Genomic DNA, 22727 nt, shown 5'->3' with positions numbered 1-22727 from the left:
AGTTGGCGGTGCATTTTTTCTTTATGGTTATATATTGCTTTAGTTAAACATTGTTAACACTCAAGAGGCAACATTTATTGTCAGATCTTCATGAAACTTGGTGAGAAGATTTGTCCCAATGATATCTTTGATGAGTTTGAAAACAGTGCCGGTTGGTTGAAAAACATGGCCGCAAAGGGGGGGGGCGGGGCTTTTTTCCTTATATTGCTATTATAATAGCTTGCTAACACTCTAGAGGGAACATTTATTGTCCATTAATCATCATGAAACTTGGTCAAAAGATTTGTCCCTATGATATCTTGGACATGTTGGAAAATGGTTCCGGTTGCTTAAAAAACATTGCCACCAGGGGGCGGAGCATTTTTCCTTATATAGCTATATATGGCGTTTGTAAAACCTTGTAAACACTCTAGAGGCCACATTTATTGTTCGATCTTTATAAACCTATATCAGAATGTTCATCCTAATTATATCTTGGATGAAAATGGTTTTGGTTGGTTGAAAAGCATGGCCACCAGGGGGTCAGGCATTTTTTCCTTATATGGCTTTAGTGAAACCTTGTTTACACTAAAGTTAAATATTCTCGAAGTTTAATGTAGTAATATTTATTTCGCAGACAGTTGCTTAAATGTGAAAAATTTGTTAATAGCTATGATTGTTTGAATTCCAATCAGAAGTGCACTCTTAATTACTCCAACTTTCCCTTATCAGCTGCCTAAGCACAAATCAATACACATCTCTGAGTGAACATTGATATTTTATTATAAGATCAGAAACTTGATACCTTGTTGTGCTATATCTTTGATGTGTGGCACCATAGATAAGAGAAGATATAATTTTTGAGGCACACAGTTTATTGATGAGGTCTGAATTTGTTTGTGTGATTATAAAAAAAAATTGTTTTAAAATGGATTTATTGATTTTTTAATTGGAAATATAATTGCAAGGTGAGTCTGAAAATAGTTCATGTTTGTTAAAAAACAAGGCTCTCAGGGGGGTGGTAGTTTTTTATGTCTTCAGTTTCTTATTGTGAAACATTGTGAAAACGTTTATTCACATTGTTAGTTAAATCTGAATGACACTTGCTCTGTACAAATGTTGTTATAATATCTTCATTTTGTTTACTCTATAAGTTTGAATAATATCAATTTCAAACATGGTGACAATCTTATGAGCATAAAATTTATTGCTCACGGTGAACTTTTGTGATGACATTTTTTCAATTGTCTGTCTTCCCTTGTGAGTCATGAATATTTGCCTTTTCAGCACTGTAGAAGCCACATTCATTGTCGGATCTTCATGAAACTTTGTCAATTTTTGTACCAATGATTTCTATTGCGAGTCAAAAAATTATTCAGGCCTAATATCCAGGGGGCCATTTGTTGTTCATTCTTCATTAAACTTGTTTAAAACATTTGTTTTTATAATATCTTGCTTTTCTTGGGCTTCACATACAAGGTCTTTTCCTATTATCTCAGATGAGCGACTTTGGGACTTTCAGGCTCTCTTGTTTTTATCTGGCATTACTCATTATCTGACAGACTAGCCTCCTTTAAGTTGGTGGATGGGGGAGTTATATTGGACTTACTATGTCTAGTCATTCTGTCTGTGTTAAACTTAACTTGGGTAGAAATGTAACATTTTAAGATGTTTGTATAGCTTTACACATAATCTCACCCATGAGTGTGTTGTGTGAAAGTACCCCATGGCTTCCATCAAAGTCAAGGTCCAACTGTTGGGATTGTCGTCACTTTAATATGATAATGTATAAAGGATTTTAACATATATTAACTTATTTAACATGATTGATGATGAGTGTTTTGACAGTATTGTTTTTCTTGTTTCTTTTTAAATATATGTGCATGATTGTTAATAATTTTGTTGGATTAATCTACGTAATTTCCTATGTAAATATGTTAGTTCTATTTCATTTCTATTTTCATAAGAACTTTATTTGTTAATAATATGAATGGTATTTCTAATATTTTAATTTGGGTCACATTTAAAATACCAACACAGATATAAAAGACAGAGCATGGTAGGAGTATTCTCTTCTCTGATTGCATGTAATATTCCAATCTTATTTGGAGGCATATATTATAATAATTGGGTACACACTTACACCATTGTGATAACTGACGGGAGAAGCTTAAGAAATACCAGCAGAGTTTATTTTTATTTTTTTTAAATAAGTGCATATATTATTAGCACAGATTATTGGTGCAAGGTCATAAATGTCTAGTCAGCTTTGCTTTAATATAGATGTTTTATTTGTTTAATATGTATGTGATGTGTTCTATACACCTGATGATGTTTCAATGATAAATATAATCAAATAATTAGTTTTTAATCAATAAATTGCTTTGAATGTTTTTTTAGATTACCAACAACATATTTGATTAATCTTGAAAAAATGGTGTATTTAAACAGAGACTCAATGCTGGTTTAACAAATGAGGAACATAAATGTATATTTCTATTGTTAAAGTATAATAGCTTATACTTTCCAAATTGTTGCATGATGACCGAATCAATCGATAAAAATCGATTGTATTGTTTCCAACAGATTGTTCAGAACAAGTGGCTAAATTAACTTTTTAAATGTTATATATAATTACACAGTGTCCGCATTAATTCTTATTTTATTCCAAAAAGGAAGTATTTAATAAGGCGTTAACAGGAGAGAGAGTAAATAGATATTTTATTGTAAAAGGTTAAGCCTAATGACTGTCTATTGTGATATTTCGGATAGATAGTTTGGAACAAGGCCCTTATAATTTATATTTTGCATGGTTTCTATTACTTTTGGTTTTGTATATAATTGTGTAGTGGTTGACTTAATACTTTCTTTTGTTGCAAAAGAAAGTATTTTAGTAAGGCGTTTACAGTAGTACAAATAAATGACTTTTTATAATGTAAGCCTAAAGGCCGTCTATTTTTTGGATAGATAGTTTGAAACAAGGGGTTAATAAACTATATTTTGAATGGTTTATATTAATTTCTGTGTTGTATATAATTTTATAGTTTTTGCCTTTATACTTTTTTGTTTTAAATAGGAAGTCTTTAATAAGGCGCTATCAATAGCCTATAGATATGGTATTGTTATAAGAAACAAAAATCACGTGCTGCATTTTATCTGTAAATGTTATAATTTAATGTGACTTGTTTTATAAAAAACAGACTTGTGAGAAATAATTTAAATTATAATATTCATTAACTTGCAAAATAGCAGTTCTTCGCGCATCTTGCAAAACATATTATATCTGACAAAGTCTAGTTACTTTTCAATTAAATCTCGGGTTATCATTTATTACAAAAACAAAATGCATCACTTTACAGACAAATTAAGACCATTTGGAGTTTGTATATACAGTATCATAGAATTATTGTCCCCTACCGGTTTCAGTCGAGGGAAATTATGGTTTGCGCTCTATGCGTCTGTCTGTCTGTCGGTCACAGTTTTCTGGATCCTGCAATAACTTGTTCTTCATACTTTTTCATGAAACTTAAAACATGGAAAGATGGCAATACGGACATTTCATTTTGTTCCTACGTCAAAAAATTGGGTTGCTACGGCAACAAATATATATAAATAAAATCTGACAATGGTGGAGCTGGTAGGGGACATATATTGCCGGCAATAGTCTTGTTTTTAGCTCATCTGTCACGAAGTGACATGGTGAGCTTATGTGACCGTGTGATGTCTGGCGTCCGTAAGTACTTGCGTGTGTCTGTCAACATTTTGTGTGTGTGGACAGTAGAGGTCACAGTTTTCATCCAATCTTAATGAAATTTGGTCAGAATGTTTATCTTGATGAAATCTGGGTTGGGATTGTATTTGGGTCATCTGGGGTCAAAAACTAGGTCACTAGGTCAAAGAATAGAAAAACCTTGTGTAGACAATGGAGGTCACAGTTTTCATGCAATCTTTATGAAATTTGGCCAGAATATTAATCTTGATGAAATCTGGGTTGGGATTTTATTAGGGTCATCTTGGGTCAAAAACTAGGTCACTAGATCAATTAATGAAAAAAGAATTTGAAGACAATAGAGGTCATAGTTTTCATATGATCTTTATGAAATATGGTCAGAATGTTTATCTTGATAATATCTGATTTTGGATCGTATATGGGTCATCTGGGGTCAAAAATTAGGTCACCGGGCCAATTCTAGTCAAACATTGTGTAGATGAAAGAGGTCACAGTTGTCATCACATCTTAATGAAATTTTGTCAGAATGTATTAATAAATGAAATTTGGCTTGGGATTGTATATGGGTCTAATAAAATTTAAGTTCATGAAGCAAGTTTAGTCAGGTGAGCGATTCAGGGCCATCATGGCCTTCTTGTTTATTTATTAAATTAACAAATTTGTCTTTGCAGTTGATAGTGTAGTTGAATGAGAGAAACTGTACATTATACTATCAAAGCGAGAGTGCTGTTAACGAATTTTGCCTTTGGACAACACTTGTTTTATGTTTATTGTTATATCTAAATGCATGTGCAATTTTTGCTCAACATTGTGATTATTAATATTTGTGTCGTTTTTATTAAATTATAATTATTTTGAGTTCTGTTTGTTCTGATATACATTTATTAACATTACAACCAGGTGTGTGTATACTAGTTTTCATTAATCTAGTATTTAACATTAAATCAAGTGTGACATTAATATAAAAAAACAAGACCGACATCAAATACGGATAAGAAAGACTATGCATGCCACAACATCTAGTGACATGTGATGCAACCTTCTGTTGTGAGACCTTTATTATTTGGTAGTTATTGAAAAACATTGTTGGCAACAGGGATAATTTTTATGCACCTGGATCGAATGATCGGGGGAATGTTGGTTTTTTGCCTGTCTGTCTGTCTGTTTTTGTATGTGTGTGTCTGTTCCAAAACTTTAACCTTGGTCATAACTTTTGTAGTATTGAAGAGAGCAACTTAATATTTGGCATTTTGAGTGGTGAAAGATCGAGGTCATTCTTCAAGGTCAGGGGTCAGATATTTGGCTTCAAACGGGCGCAGTAGGGGGCATTGTGTTTCACAAACACAGCTCTTGTTTACTATTTGAATGAATTTTTAAAATAACTTATGCTCAAAAACAATGTTTGGTACTTAACAAATAAGTGCATTACTCAGATAGATAATTATTGAAAAGCCGTACAAATCTTGTCAGTTTTACGTTTAAATAAATATTTGATGTTGTGTAATACATATCAGCTGTTTTGTTAAATATATATATTGATGCTGTGAACGTGAAATGTATAATGATGACTATTAATTAGTATCTAATTAAATTAAGTTCAATTAAAAGGTGTATACAATTGTCAAGCATATGGAATTTGTTTTTTGTGTATCCTTCTGCTCAAAAATAATGTTTGGAACTTAACAAATAAGTGCATATATTATTCAGGTAGATAATTATTGAAAAGCCATACAAATCTAGTTAGAGTTTACGTTTAAATTGATCTTTGATGTCGCGTAATACATATGTGCTATTTTGTTAAATATATATATGTGATGTTGTGAAAGTAAAAATGTATAATGATGACTAATAATTAGTATCTAAGTTAAATAAAGTTCAATTAAAAGGTGTATACAATTGTCAAGCATATGGAATTTGTTTTTTGTGTATCCTTCCCGTACATATTTTAATTGTTTTCATCAAATGGTTTTGATGTTGTTTTTAAATACAACAACATCAACAATTGTATTATATACCCAAACACACGAAATGCAATAACAAACATTTAAATAAAAAACTCTTTTAACAGCATGAACACCAAGAACACCACAATCAACTATAATATTACACTATCACCATGATCGCAGTTATTGCTACAACTTCTGCTGATATTATAGCTGCAACTACCATATTATTTTACGTGAATAACAATCAATAATACATTAAAAAAGCACAAGTGTTACTACAAAACTTAACTCTTTGTATTGACTTCGTTTTATTCACATGCGCGTGTTCAAAGACTTTCCCCATCTGTAGTCGCATAGTGTAAGTACAAATATTGTGTCCTTGTACTCCTAAATAATAAACTTACTAGATTGTTAATGTTTGGACAAATGTAGTAATACAGTGTCAATTCCTATGTACTTAAGTTGAAGATATTTAAATTTTTACAAAGATTACATTTAATTTTGATTTAGTCTCCATCTGTTTGTGGCGTGGATGGTGTGTGTGGGGGACTGGTGCACACTGGGAAAAACACGTGCCCAGTATGTAATAACCATACTTTAAACTTGCTAAATAGGTTTTAAAGCTGTGTAAATAGGCTTAAGAAGTTGTATGTTTGCACTTATGTACTACACTTGCTAAATAGGCTGAAAAAGGCTTTAAAATAGGCAAAATAGACTTGTTATGATGTATTTTTCAACATATGCACTAAACTTTCTAAATAAGCAGAAAAGATTTATAAATAAGCATTTAAATAGGCTAACTAGGATGTATGTTTGAACCTATGTACTAAACATGATAAATAAGCTAAAAGACTGTTTAATAGGCTAAATAGGTTGTACGTTTCAACCTATGTACTACGCGTGGTAAATAGGCTGAAATGGATGTAAAATAAGCCAGATGCGATGTATGTTTAAATCTATTTACTGAACTTACTAAATATGCTCAATAAAGATTAATATATAGGCTACTCATGCTGTATGAGAAAACCTTTGTACTAAACTTGCTATAGTCTAAAAAGCTTGAAAAGATCATTAAATACACTTAATACGATGCCTGCATTAACCATTGTACTTAACTTGCTAAGTACTAGTAGGCTAAACGGCTAAAAAAGGCTAATAAATAGCCTAAATGGGATGCATGTATGAAACTATGTACTTTACTTAATAAATAGGATAATAAGCTTGAGAAGGCTGTTAAAAAAGCTAAATAGGCTCAATATGATATATGTTTTAACATATGTACTTAACTTGCTTAAGAAGCTAAATAGGCTGTTCAATAGGCAAAATATGCTAAATATGATGAATGTGTCTATATATGTACAAAACATGCAAAATAAGCTAAATACGCTATTAAATAGGATGTATGTGTCTACGTATGTATGAAACTTGCTTTATACGCTAAATAGCCTGTTAAATGGGCTAAACAGGATGTGTGCGTCTACGTATGTACTAAGCTTGCTAAATTGGCTGTTAAATAGTCTAAATGGGCTTAAATATGATGTTAAATAGGTTAAAAAGGATGTATATCTACGTATGTTCTTAACTTGCAAAATAGACTGTTAAATAGGCTAAAAGGATGTATTTTTAACCTTTGTACTCAACTTCCTATATATACTGAAAAGGCTGTTAAATAGGCTAAATAGGATGAATGTGTCTACGTATGTACTTTACTTGCTAAACATGCTCTTAAAAGGCTAAATAGGCTTTATACGATGTATGTGTCTACGTATGTACTAATCTTGCTGAAAAGGCTGTTAAAAAGGATGTATGTGTCTACGTATTTACTAAAATTGCTAAATAGGCTGTTAAATAGGGTACATAGCATGTATGTGTCTACGTATGTACTTAACTTGCTAAATAGGCTGTTAAATAGGATGTTTGTGTCTACGTATTTACTAAAATTGCTAAAAAAGGCTAAATAAAATGTATTTTTTAAACTTGGTACTTACTTTCTAGATAGGCTAAATAGACTGAAAAGGCTATTAAATAGGCTAAATAGGATGTATGTTTTAACCCTTGTTCTAAACTTTCTATTAGACTAAATAGGCTGAAAAGGCTATTAAATAGGCTAAATAGGATGTTGAATAGGCTAGCTAAATAGGCTAAAAAGGATTTTTATGTGTACGTGTGTACTTAACTTGCTAAATAGGCTAAACAAGCTGTTAAATAATTAATAAGATGTATTTTTAACCTTTGTACTAAACTTTCTAAAAAGGCTGAAAGGCTGTTAAATAGGCTAAATAGGATGTATTTTTAATCTTTGTTCTAAACTTTCTAAATAGGCTGAAAAGGCTGTTAAATAGACTAAATAGGCTAAATAGGATGTTTAATAGGCTAAACATGATGTACTAAACTTGTAAATAGGCTAAATAGACAAGGCTAAATAGGATGTATTTTTGAAACCTTTGTACTAAACTTTATAAATAGGATGAAAAGGCTGTTAAATAAGCTAAATAGGCTAACTAGGATGTATGTTTGAACCTTTGTACTAAATAGGCTAAATATGCTGAAAAGGCGGTTGAATAGGCTAAATAGGATGTATGTTTCAACCTATGTACTAAATAGGCTACAAAGGCTGTTCAATAGGCTAAATAGGATGTATATTTCAACCTATGAGCTTAATAGGCTAAACAGGATGTATATTTCTACCTATGAACTAAACTTGCCAAATAGGCTTAATAGGCTGTTTAATATGCTAAATAGAATGTAATTTTTAACCTTCGTTCTAAACTTTCTACATTGGCTAATTAGGCTAAAAAGGCTGTGAAATAAGCCAAATAGGCTAAATATGATGTATGTTTGAACCTATGTACTAAGGCTAAATAGGCTGAAAAGGCTGTTAAAAAGGCTAAATAGTATGTTTCAACCTATGTACTAAATAGGCTAAATAGGCTGAAAAGGCTGTTAAATAGGCTAAATAGGATGTATGTTTCAACCTATGTACTAAAAAGGCTAAATAGGCTGAAAAGGCTGTTAAATAAGCTAAATAGGCTAAATAGGATGTATGTTTCAACCTATATACTAAATAGGCTAAATAGGTTGAAAATGCTGTTTAATAGGCTAAATAGGATGCATGTTAACTCTATTTACTAAATAGGCTAAATAGGCTAAAAAAGGCTGAAGAGGCTGTTAAATTGGCTAAATAGGCTAAATAGGAAGTTTGTTTCAACCTATGTACTAAATAGGCTTAATAGGATGTATGTTTCAACCTATGTACTAGATAGGCTAAATAAGCTGAAAAGGCTGTTAAATTGGCTAAATAGGATGTATGTTTCAACCTATATACTAAATAGGCTAAATAGATTAAATAGGCTGAAAATGCTGTTAAATATGCTAAATAGGCTAAATAGGATGTATGTTTCAACCTATTTACTAAATAGGCTAAAACAGGCTAAAAAGGCTGTTAAATTGGCTAAATAGGATGAATGTTTCAACCTAAATACTAAATAGGCTAAATAGGCTGAAAATGCTGTTAAATAGGCTAAATAGGATCAATAGGATGTATGTTTCAACCTATATACTAAATAGGCTAAATAGGCTGAAAATGCTGTTAAATAGGCTAAATAGGCTAAATAGGATGTATGTTTCAACCTATTTACTAAATAGGCTAAAATAGGCTAAAAAGGCTGAAGAGGCTGTTAAATTGGCTAAATAGGCTAAATAGGATGTTTGTTTCAACCTATGTACTAAATAGGCTAAATAGGATGCATGTTTAAACCTATGTACTAAATAGGCTGAAAAGGCTGTTAAATAGGCTAAATAGGCTAAATAAGATGTACGTTTCAACCTATATACTAAATAGGCTAAATAGGCTGAAAATGCTGTTAAATAGGCTAAATAGGATGTATGTTTCAACCTATTTACTAAATAGGCTAAAATAGGCTAAAAAGGCTGAAGAGGCTGTTAAATTTACTATATAGGCTAAATAGGATGTTTGTTTCAACCTATGTACTAAATAGGCTAAATAGGCTAGATAGGCTGAAAAGGCTATTACATAGGCTAAATAGGCTTAAATAGGCTAAATAGGCTATATAGGCTGAAAATGCTGATAAATAGGCTAAATAGGCTACATAGGATGTATGTTTCAACATATTTACTAAATAGGCAAAATAGGCTAAAATAGGCTAAAAATGCTGAATAGGCTGTTAAATTGGCTAAATAGGCTAAATAGGATGTTTGTGTCAACTAATGTACTAAATAGGCTAAATAGGCTGAAAAGGCTGTTAAATAGGCTAAAATCGGCTAAATAGGCTGAAAATGCTGTTAAATAGGCTAAATAGGCTAAATAGGATGTATGTTTCAACCTATATACTAAATAGGCTAAATAGGCTGAAAATGCTGTTAAATAGGCTAAATAGGCTAAATAGGATGTATGTTTCAACCTATTTACTAAATAGGCTAAAATAGGCTAAAAAGGCTGAAGAGGCTGTTAAATTGGCTAAATAGGCTAAATAGGATGTTTGTTTCAACCTATGTACTAAATAGGCTAAATAGGATGTATGTTTAAACCTATGTACTAAATAGGCTGAAAAGGCTGTTAAATAGGCTAAATAGGCTAAATAGGCTAAATAAGATGTACGTTTCAACCTATATACTAAATAGGCTAAATAGGCTGAAAATGCTGTTAAATAGGCTAAATAGGATGTATGTTTCAACCTATTTACTAAATAGGCTAAAATAGGCTAAAAAGGCTGAAGAGGCTGTTAAATTTACTATATAGGCTAAATAGGATGTTTGTTTCAACCTATGTACTAAATAGGCTAAATAGGCTAGATAGGCTGAAAAGGCTATTACATAGGCTAAATAGGCTTAAATAGGCTAAATAGGCTATATAGGCTGAAAATGCTGATAAATAGGCTAAATAGGCTACATAGGATGTATGTTTCAACATATTTACTAAATAGGCAAAATAGGCTAAAATAGGCTAAAAATGCTGAATAGGCTGTTAAATTGGCTAAATAGGCTAAATAGGATGTTTGTGTCAACTAATGTACTAAATAGGCTAAATAGGCTGAAAAGGCTGTTAAATAGGCTAAAATCGGCTAAATAGGCTGAAAAAGCTATTAAATAGGCGAAATAGGCTAAATAGGATGTATGTTTCAACATATTTACTAAATAGGCTAAATAGGCTAAAATAGGCTAAAAAGGCTGAAGAGGCTGTTAAATTGGCTAAATGGGCTAAATAGGATGTTTGTTTCAACCTATGTACTAAATAGGCTAAATAGGCTAAATAGGCTAAATAGGCTAACTTCACACACGTGGAAAATGGAACAGATTACACTTGTGTATGCAAGAATGGGTGGACCGGCAAGAAATGTGAACTCGTCGGTACGATTGTTGTTGTCTCTCAAAAGTATTGACAAATACAAACAGAATAAATGTCGACCATATTTTATATTTGTCTGAACTATACATATTCACAAATATCAAAGACCTATTTTCAATAAGATTATAAAAACTCATATCAATGCAATTACACTTTCTTACACATACCAAATAGTTGAAAATTGGAAGAGTTTAATGACTTTGTCAATCAAGCGTTTAATATTTATGTTTTTTTTTTTACCTTTGCTTATTGATCAATAAATTCAATATATTTGTCATGTGAAAAAGTATTTAGAAATTTAGAGATAACATTCATTTTATGAATTGTTTGGCCCTTTTCTAGTTTTCCTATTGAGGTCATTTTTTTGTTAGTTTTGACTATTTATACCCATTAAGCAAAATAGCTCCGTCGTTTAAGGCGCTATCTAATGTTTTTATCCTATTACCACATATGTATCCACCAATAGCCCCCCCCTCCCACTGTACATATGTATATAGGTTCTTTTGGGAATCATAGGTCAATTACCTCACACCACTATGTACTTGATGAAATGCAGACTATGTCTGTCATACAATTAAATGCTCAGAAATTTCGTTGAATGTGATAATTGTCACCTAGTGTAATAGAGTGATTGCATATTATCATGAAACAAAGTATAACTTCTTATTGCTATGTCCTCAAATGTTTAAGTTAAAAAAATGATGTTTGAACAAATGCTTCTTTGTTTCATAGAGGATGTTGTATCCAAACCACCGAACAAAAAGAAGACCAGTGTTGAAGGTAAGTGCAATTTTTTATTTAAAAATATTAATACAATCATCAAATATGCTTGTACAATAAAAAACAACCAAGAAATGATAAAATTATGTTAAAATATGACATGGAAAATAATTAAGTATAAATAAAGGCGTAAGATTTTGATAGCCAATACAAATGTATTCCTTGTAATACTTAAACTTGTGAATTAATCATACATGGTGCAAATTGTAAAAACACCATGTAAATTAAATTATATGTATTACATTTTACATAGAAAATCATATTCTTGGAAATCAAATTATGTCAATAGATCTAAAATCGTAACTATGTGATCAAATTTGAATTTGTTTTGAATCTCATTTTTCAGAATGTCAATGTTGTGCTGAGCTGCTGGATATACAGAAGAAACTTCTTGCAGAGTTTGTGCGCAGTAATGAATTGAACCTGGAGAGAAACCTCTTCCTTGAAAAAATAAATTCAAGTCTCTCAGTTCTGGCTACTAAGCAGTATTCAGATTTGTGATCCAAATAAATTAAATTTCTTCAGCTGTTCCATGTATGTGTGGTCACATATAAAAAACACATGCATTTAAATTTCAATATTAATTTTGATATCAGATAAATTGTTGTTTGTAACAGAAGTAATTAACTTAAAGAAAATTATGATTGTTTATTTCTATATACAAATATATATCATAGTTCTATTTTTCTTGAATGTGATATAAAGCAGTGCATTATTTTTGTCTCATGTTATATGAAATAACTTGTTATGTTGATTACATATAATGACCATATTAAACACAGACAAACCAATTTGTTTAGTCAATCTTTTACACTTTTACAAATCAAATTTATGTTCTACACAAATATGGTTAAAATTATCATTATGACTAAAATCACTTAACCTTGCACAACCAAACAATCATTATGAATTTTTCTCCTCAATATTCACTTCAAACAATTATAATAAAGTGTTGTTTGGCAACAATAATGACATTATGCCACAAATGTCTTAAGCCTTTTTCAAACTGCATGATTAATAAAACAAAATCAATGTTCTTAATTGGTTACATGAATATAGAATGTAAAAAGTCATGGAACTGACATAGAGAAATATTATACTCAGTATTTTGTAGTATGCATGAAAGGTATTACAATTATCTATCATTTTATGAATAAATGTAAGGTTTATTGCACTGCAAGGTATTATGTTTGCCAGTTATCGGAATTCTCGCACTTAATTGGCAATATGTATGGTAGTTTATAATACCTGAGTTCTTTCACTCAAATATAAAAAAGAAATGAAATTTAAACAAGAGTGCCAAACTGTCACAAGATACGCCCTTTTTAAGGCTTTGGACAACTTGATAACTTTACCATGACCCATATTTGAGCTTGACCTACATATCATCTAGACACAACTTCTGACCAAAGTTGATGAAGATCTGATGAAAACTACTTCAATTAGAGAGCGGACACTTTGCTTAATGCTTGAAATGCACTAAGTGACCTCGTGACCTAGTTTTTAACCAGGCATGACCAATATTTGAACTTGACCTACATGTAGATATTGTCTAGACACATCTTCTGGCCAAATTTGGTGAAGATCGGATGAAAACTACTTCAATTAGAGAGCGGACACCATGCTAAATGCTTGAAATGCACTAAGTGACTCTGTGACCTAGTTTTTGACCCGGCATGACCCATATTCGAACTTGACCTAGATATTGTCTAGATACAACTTCTGACCGAGTTTGGTGAAGATCAGATAAAAACTATTTGAATTAGAGAGCGGAAACTGCTGTGGACGCCGCCCGCCCGCCCGCCCGCCGCCAAGGTGAAACTATAATACGTCCCATTGTTTTTTAAACGGGCGTATACAAAGGTCAAAAACAACAATTCTAAACGAAAATTTGACAGATCATGCCGAAATCAGTTCGACCACAAACATGCAGAAAGAAATTGTGAAAAAATGTCTGTAACACAATTTTATAAATTCAACAGACATAGGATATACCATGGTAAGTGATAACGATTCAAGATGGATAAAAGGTGATCTCAACTAGTTACTTACCACATAACTTTAACTCCTCATATTGGAAGAAATATATTGATTGTTTCATGTTTCAAGGATCAACATGATATTTAAATGATGAGTACGAAACAATCATAAAATAGTATTAGTTAATTAAAGTAAGCTATACTTTAAACATCCATGAGGATTGCTGAGGAAAGTTCCGATCAGGAGATATGAATGAATTAAATAAAGTACAGAAATTCACACATTAAATGTTAAGTATGGAAACCTGAACCAAGCATTATATTTTACACCTTACTTTAAACGTATTAGAACACTTTGATTGCGGACTGCAAGACTGCAACGTTGTTGTCAGGTGCACCCGCTTCTAGATCATGGTCCTCTTCCAAATAAAGCCGTGAACACGCTGGCACATTTCTGTGGTTTAAATGGTAAAACACCACCGATCTTGTGAAGACATCTATAATTAAATATTCAATGCATCTCGTTATTTGAAGGTGAAACAAGGGACAAATTTGTCACAAAACCAGGTTTTCAATTTGAAAAAAAGTCCGATAAAGGGAGACAATTCAAAATATGCATTGTAACTGATTGTTCCTGGTTAACCCCCTTGTGTCAAATTCAAACTAGTTTTAGTCGTGACGACATGGACCTTTGAGATAATGACATATCGTCCAAGGATTGTGAACAAATGTACCAAGTAATTTTAAAATCTCACAATGACTGACATAGTTATGGCCCGGACAAGATCATTTATGTCCATTTTTGACCTTTGAACTCAAAGTGTGACCTTGACCTTGGAGATATCGACGTAATTTTTTCGCATGACACACCGTTCAGTGATGGTGAACGCATGTGCCAAATGATTTGAAAATCTCACAATGAACGACATAGTTATGGCCCGGACAAGCTCATTTAGAATTGTTCCGCCCGCCCGCCGACATTCACCAATCTAATAACCAGTTTTTTCCTTCGGAAAACCTGGTTAAAAAAACAAATTTATACGAACAATTACACACAATGAATTGCTAAATCAATCTGATATTTTTAAAGGTAGCCTCTAGAGTTTCCACAAGGTACCTATGCATAACATACAAAGGGTGATCACAAAAGCTAGCTGAAAGATTATATATATATATATATATATATATATATATATATATACACAGATACAGGTGTTCCTGCTCGTTGCGAGGGACTGGGATGGGTTTCAGCAGATACCTCTTGAGGGCATAACCACTGTCCCCAAGAAGTATCAACCCATCATTGTTAAATATATCAAGGTAATCCTGTGAATAAATTGGTAAAAAAGAAGATCAAACCATGAATAGAGAAAGACATAAATACAGAGAAACATATAAGAAAACAGTCAAAACAGCTCCTTAGGGACAAAGTGTGACAGATGGACGGATATACAGACAACGCAGAAACAACATCTGTCAGGCAGGGGATAGTCAATAAAAAAAAGAAGTTTCTTCAGACATTAATTGGCTTCGAAAACAATTTAATCATAATAGCATCATGAGAAGTATGTTAACTATTACTCACTGGCATTTGTGAACAAATTGAAAACAAGTGAACATTTCTTCCTAGTTTAACCTTCATCACGGAATTCTCAAATATCGCTGCATCATGTGTAGAACCCGGCCAACGAACAACAACATCAAGGAATCTATTTAATTGTGAAAAAAACTTGAACTATCATAATTATATTTATTTTATTGAATAAATGGTATTCGAATTTTCATGCCACAAGGCATATAATAACAGTAAACACGCAAAACCAGATATTACTGACCCGACATTAACAGCCATTGGTAATTACACAGTCAACATGAATGTGATGTTACATGTAAAACACAGCATATCGAAATGAAACCAAGTATTTGATAAAACAAAAAAATCTTACATCAAGTCTGGTGACGACAATGCCTGACAATTCAGGGCATGAAATCATTTTCTACATACAAAGGCCTCCTCGTGGTCTGAAGGTGCCACGATTGGCACCAATGTGCCATCAATGGCACCCACAATGTTTGGCAAGGAACTTTCTAACGAATTCCCTTCAACAAACTTGGAGGATGTGTGGGAAATCTGAAAAAAGTGTAAAATTTTCACATATTACTAATTAAAATAGTTTTAGGAAATGAAAAGTACAAAAAAATCTATTTTTTAAACTAAGCAGCATTAACATGTCTTCCACAAATGCAAAGACAATAATTACCAGTGATATGTTACTTAATAAATTGAAAGCCTTTTAAACAATGATCAGTTGAATTAAAGAGGATGTAGCAGTTAGAATCCCCCAAAAGGGAAAGGTAATGAAAACATAATTAAGTATACAATAACAACAAGTAATTATTTTAACAAGTAATTGTGAAACTTTAAAAGTTATGTTGAACAGCAGAGTTCTAGATTGCTAAATGGACATGAAACCAAGAGTGTTGGGGACATTTGGGTCAGTTTTAAAAGAATCATTGAACAAGGTATCTCTATATTCATTCCAACAAAAACCATAAGAGAAAAAAGATCCTTGCCCTGGATAACCATAAAAATTGAAAGACTCATTAGAAAAAAAGACAAATTATTCAGACTGTCGAACCACGCTGGAATGCATCATTTGGTTAAAAAACACCTAGCCTTAAAACATTTAATAAGGCAAGAAATCAAAACAGCCTATACAAACAACTTGGTGAGCATCTTAGGCATTGATGACACCAACCCGGATCAAAGTTCATTTTCAACTAAAAAACTATTTTCACTTATTAAGAATGCTTGACAGGACACTCAAGGTATTGCACCTCTTCATGACAAATCTAGTGGCACACTGAATTATAATCACATTGAAAAACCAAACATTGTTAACCAACAATTTCAATCTGTTTTCACTTCATTGAACCCTCTATCTCTTGGTCAGTCTTGTCTTCATAAAATCATAGACAAACTTTGTGATGCTGATCTCCCGTTTCAGCTCAGAAGCAAGTACCCATCAATGCCTGACATTTCTATCAGCCTTAACGGTATTCTCAAATTACTATCAAACCTCAAAACTGATAAAGCTGCTGGTCCTGACAACATTTAGCCAGTTGTGCTGAAAGAACTTCGCTGTTAAATAGCTCATATTCTTCAAATTCTTCTCCAAAAATCCCTAGACTCTGGTACCTTACCATCTGATTGGACAAAGGTAAATGTGGCCCCTCTCTATAAAAATGGACCCCAAAGTGATCCATCAAACTATCGTCCTATAACTCTGACTTGTATTATTTGCAAACTTACTGAATATTTCATAGCATCTAACATCTCTGCTCATTTTACCAGATACAATATATTGTATGATCTCCAACATGGTTTTAGGGAACGCCGTTCCTGCGAAACGCAACTCACCCAACTGGAAGATGACCTTGCTAGAATCCTTGTCGCAGTCAGATCTTATTCTTCTGGATTTATGCAAGGCTTTTGATAAAGTCATCAATTCTAAACTTCTCTATAAACTCCATGAATATGGTATCAGAGGCTGTACCCTTGACTGAATCCGTTCTTTCTTAATTGGTCGAAATCTAGTTGTCGTTCTGGAGGGCTAGAAATCTATTGAAGTTCCTGTGACATCTGGTGTGCCCCAAGGCTCTGTCCTAGGCCCCCTCTTATTTCTTCTGTATATAAACAACCTACCAGATCATGTAAGCCCGTCTCTTCGCTGATGAAACTGCTGTCTACCCCACGATCAACAAGCTTAATGATTGCAATCAATTACAGCATGATCTTAATACCTTGGAACAATGGAAAACCAAATGGGAAATGCGTTTTAACCCCATTAAATGCCAAGTCCTTAACATAAATCGAAACAAACATAAAATCAAACATAACTAGAGCTTTGTCACAGACGTGACGAATACCCCCACATGCCGCATTGACACATAATATTTTGCATGTCGTCTTCACAAAAAACAGCGGACATCATGCTCAATTTTTAAAACGCACTAAATGACCACTTGACCTAGTTTTTGACCCAGAAAGGCCCATGTTCTAACTTGGCCAAAAGATCATCTCCATAAAACTTCTGACCAAGTTTGGTGAAGATCGGATGTAAACTAATTGAATTAGAGAGCGGACACCATGCTGAATGTTAAAAAACGCACTAAGTGACCCCGTGACCTAGTTTTAGGCCTTGAATGGCCCATGTTCAAACTTGTCCTAGAGATCATTTAGATAAAACTTGTGACCAGGTTTGGTGAGGATTTGATGAAAACTACTTGAATTAGAGAGCGGACAACATGGTGAGGTTTAAAACGGACTAAGATACCCCGTGACCTAGTTTTTGATCCGGCATGACCCATATTCAAACTTGACCTAGACATCATCTAGATACAACTTCTGACTAAGTTTGGTGAAGATTGGATGAAAACTACTTGAATAAGAGAGCGGACAACATTGTGATGTTTAAAACGCCCTAACTGACCCCGTGACCTTGTTTTTGACCCGGCATGACCCATATTCAAACTTGCCCTAGACATTATCAAGATACAACTTCTGACCAATTATGTGAAGATTGGATAAAAACTACTTGAATTAGAGAGCGGACAACATGGTGAGGTTTAAAACACACTAAGTGACCCCGTGACCTAGTTTTTGACCCGGCATGGCCCATGTTCGAACTTGACCTACACATCATCTAGATACAACTTCTGACCAAGTGTGGTGAAGATCGGATGTAAACCACTTGAAATAGAGAGCGGACACCATGCTCAATGTGTAAAACGTACTAAGTGACCATGTGACCTAGTTTTTGATCTGGCATGGCCCATGTTCGAACTTGGCCTTCAGATCATCTAGATAAAACGTCTGACCACGTTTGGTGAAGATCGGATGAAAACTACTTGAATAAGAGAGCGGATAACATGCTGAATGTTTAAAACGCACTAAGTGACCCCGTGACCTATTTTTTGACCCGGCAAGGCCCATGTTCAAATTTGGCCTAGACATCATGTAGATACAACTTCTGACCAAGTTTGGTGAAGATCGGATGAAAACTACTTGAATTAGAGAGCGGACACTTAATACGGACCGACAGACAGACCGACAGACCGACCGACCGACAGACAAGTTCACTCCTATATATCCCCCTAAACTTTGTTTGTGGGGGTATAATTATATATTACATGGCCATATCCTTGAAACCGTACCATGTGCAAAATACTTAGAAGTAGACTTATCCGAATACCTTTCTTTCAACACTCATATTAACAGAATATGTACAACAGCAAACACTCGGTTTTCTTAAACGTAACATCCAAACTAAAAAGTAAAAGAAACTGCCTATAAAACTCTTGTCAGGCCTCAAGTAGAATACGCGTCTTCAGTCTGGTCGCCATACACTAAACAAAACATCCATAAAATAGCAATGGTTCAGAGAAGAGCAATCAGATGGATAAATAACAGCTATTCAACGTATGATAGTGTCTCAGAAATGCAACAGTAACTTGGTACAAGATCTCTAGAGAACAGACGGACTGATGCTAAATTATTATTATTTTACAAAATTGTCTATTCATCGGTAGCTGTCCCCGTCCCCACATGTCTTGAAAAACATAGGTTATTGACTCGCCATACACATCCGTTAGCTTATAGGCAGATTCACACAGTTGCTACTATTATAAATTTTCTTATTTTCCCAGCACTGTCATACTATGGAACAACCTCCCATCAGAAATTGTCCTCCTGCCAATGCTTGAATCTGTCAAGCTAGCGGTAGGCCAAGTTTCATACAGTTTGTTGCAGCAGAGTGTGCTTTTAATCTGATTAAAAGTCTTTTCTATACATAAACTAACACTTTCAAACTCTGTTTCTGTCTTACTTTCTTTATTTAATGTCTCACCGTCACTACCTTTTTTGTACAATATTGTATAAATCTTGTTCTTGCACTGACAGCGCGACCTATTAATAATACCCAAAAGGTGAGTTCAACAGTATTTGAAGATAGAGATTATATTCTCATTTCGCTTCCACATTTGGCTAAAGAAAACTATTTGGTTTAACCATTGTTTACATAAATCTTCATACAAATGCTACAAATTGTAGTAATTGCTGCAGCGACTGTTGGTAGGTGAGCGTAATCGTAGACTTTCTGCAGTGCCTATTGATATGTGAGCGTAGTCGTTTACTTGCTGCAGCGCCTATAAGTAGGTGAGCGTAATTGTGGACTTGTTTCGGCGCCCGTTAGTAGGTGAGCGTAATCGTATACTTGCTGCAGCGCCGATTAGTAGGTGAACGTAATTGTAGACTTGCTGCAGCGCCGATTGATAGGTGAGCGTAATTGTACACTTGCTTCAGCGCCTATTGATAGGTGAGCGTAATCGTAGACTTGCTGCAGCGCCTATTGATAGGTGAGCGTAATCGTAGACTTGCTGCAGCGCCTGTTGGTAGTTGAGCGTAATCGTAGACTTGCTGCAGCGCCTATAAGAAGGTGAGAGTTATCATAGACTTGCGGCAGCGCCTATTAGTATGTGATCGTTATCGTAGACTTGCTTCAGCGCCTATTAGTATGTTATCGTTGCAGTAGACTTGCTTCAGCGCCTATGAGTAGGTGATCGTAATCGTAGACTTGCTGCAGCGCCTCTTGATAGGTGAGCGTAATCGTTGACTTGCTTCAGCGCCCATTGATAGGTGAGCGTTATCGTAGACTTGCTTCAGCGTCTGTTGTTAGTTGAGTGTATTAGTAGACTTGCTGCAGTGCCTGTTGGTAGGTGAGCGTAATCGTAGACTGGCTGCAGCGCCTGTTGGTAGGTGAGAGTAATCGTAGACTTGCTTAAACGCCAATTAGTATGTGAGCGTAATGGTAGACATGCTGCAGCGCCTGTTGGTAGGTGGCGTTTTCGTAGAATTACTTCAGCGCTTGTTGATAGGTGAGTGTAACTTGCTGCGGTGCCTAAAGATGGGTAGCGTAATCGTAGACATGCTGCAGTGCCTGTTGGTAGGTGAGCGTTATCGTAGAATTTGCTGCGATGCCTGTTGGTAGGTGAGCGTAATCTTCGACTTGCTGAAGCGCCCACTGGTAGGTTAGCGTAATCGTAGACTTGCTGCAGCGCCTTTTGATAGGTGAGCGTAATCGTAGACTTGCTGCGGTGCCTGTTTTTAGGCGAGCGTGATCGTAGACTTCCTTCAGCGCCTGTTGGTAGGTGAGCGTAATCGTAGACTTGATGCAATGCCTGTTGGTAAGTGAGAGTAATCGTAGACTTTTTTAAGCGCCAATAAGTTTATGAGCGTAATCGTAGACTTGCTGCAGCGCCTGTTGATAGTTGGGCGTAATCGTAGACTTGCTGCGGTGCCTGTTGGTAGGTGAACGTAATCGTAGACCTGCTGCAGCGCCCATCGATAGGTGAGCGTAATCGTACACATGCTGCAGCGCCTGTTGGTAGTTGAGCGTAATCGTAGACTTGATGCGGTGCCTGTTTTTAGGTGAGCGTAATCGTAGACTTCCTTCAGTGCTTGTTGGTAGGTGAGCGTAATCGTAGACTTCCTTCAGTGCTTGTTGGTAGGTGAGCGTAATCGTAGACTTGCTGCAATGCCTGTTGGTAAGTGAGAGTAATCGTAGACTTTTTTAAGCGCCAATAAGTTTATGAGCTTAATCGTAGACTTGCTGCAGCGCCTGTTGATAGTTGAGCGTAATCGTACACTTGCTGCGGTGCCTGTTGGTTGGTGAGCGTAAACGTAGACTTCCTGCAGTGCCTATTAATTGGTGAATGTAATCGTAGACACGCTGCAGCGCCTGATGGTAGGTGAGCGTAGACTTTCGGCAATGTCTATTGATGCGTGAGCGTAATCATAGACTTGCTGCAGCGCCAATTAGTAGACTAGCGTAATCTTAGACTTTCTTCAGCGCCTATTGATAGGTGTTTGTATTCGTTTACTTGCTGCAGCGACTGTTGGTAGGTGAGCGTAATCGTAGACTTGCTGCAGCGCCTATTGATAGCTGAGCGTAATCGTTGACTTGCTGCAGCGCAAATAAGTAGGCTAGCGTTATCGTAGATTTGCTGCAGCGCCTATTGTATGTGAGCGTAATCGTAGACTTGCTTCAGAGCCTATTGATAGGTGAGCGTAATCGTAGACTTACTTCAGTGCCCAATAATAGGTGAGCGTAATCGTTCACTTGTTGCAGCGCCCATTGATAGGTGAGCGTAAACGTTGACTTGCAGCGCCAATTTGTAGGCTTGCGTAATCGTATACTTGCTGCTGCGCCTATTGATTGGTAAGCGTAATCGGAGACTTGCTGCAGCGCCTATCGATGCGTTAGCGTAATCGTATAATTGTTCGGTACCTAACAGAATGTTTGCGTAATCGTAAACTTGCTGGGGTGCCTATTGATGGGTGAGCGTTCTCGTAGAATTAGTTCGGCGCCTATTGATGGATAAGCGTAATCGTAGATTCGCTTCAGCGCCTATTAGTATGTGAGCGTTATCGTATTCTTGCTGCAGCGCCTATTGATAGGTGAGCGTAATCGTAGACTTGCATCAGCGCCTATTGATATATGAGCATAATCGTAGACTTGCTTCAATGCCTATTGATAGGTGAGCGTAATCGTAGAATTGCTTCAATGCGTATTGATAGGTGAGCGTAATCGTAGACTTGCTTCAAAGTCTGTTGGTAGGTGATAGTGATCGTATATTTGCTTCAGCGTCTATTAGTAGATGAGCGTTATCGTAGACTTGCTACAGCGCTTATTGATAGCTGATCGTAATCGTATTGTGCTGCGGTGCCGGTTGATGTGTGAGCATAATCTTAGACTTGCTGCAGCGCCTATTGATAGGTGAGCGTAATTGTAGACTTGCTTCTTTGCATATTGATATATGGGCGTAATCGTAGACTTGCTGAATCGCCTATTGATAGGTAAGCGTTATCGTAGACTTGCTGCAGCGCC

The 22727-nt window shown here is 34.9% G+C and overlaps 1 long non-coding RNA gene across 1 annotated transcript; it reads left to right on the top strand.

Moving 5' to 3' along the window:
* Positions 1 to 10952: 10952 nt before the first annotated feature.
* On the top strand, positions 10953 to 12591 carry LOC127843194 (uncharacterized). The gene is made up of 3 exons (XR_008032123.1): positions 10953 to 11022; positions 11753 to 11800; positions 12147 to 12591. It is a non-coding gene; the product is annotated as an uncharacterized LOC127843194 (long non-coding RNA).
* The last annotated feature ends 10136 nt before the right edge of the window (positions 12592 to 22727 follow it).

Source organism: Dreissena polymorpha, chromosome 8, assembly GCF_020536995.1.
Source record: "Dreissena polymorpha isolate Duluth1 chromosome 8, UMN_Dpol_1.0, whole genome shotgun sequence".
Lineage (NCBI taxonomy): Eukaryota > Metazoa > Mollusca > Bivalvia > Myida > Dreissenidae > Dreissena > Dreissena polymorpha.
Note: the sequence above shows the minus strand (reverse complement) of the source record. Positions and strands in the feature narration are given on the sequence as shown.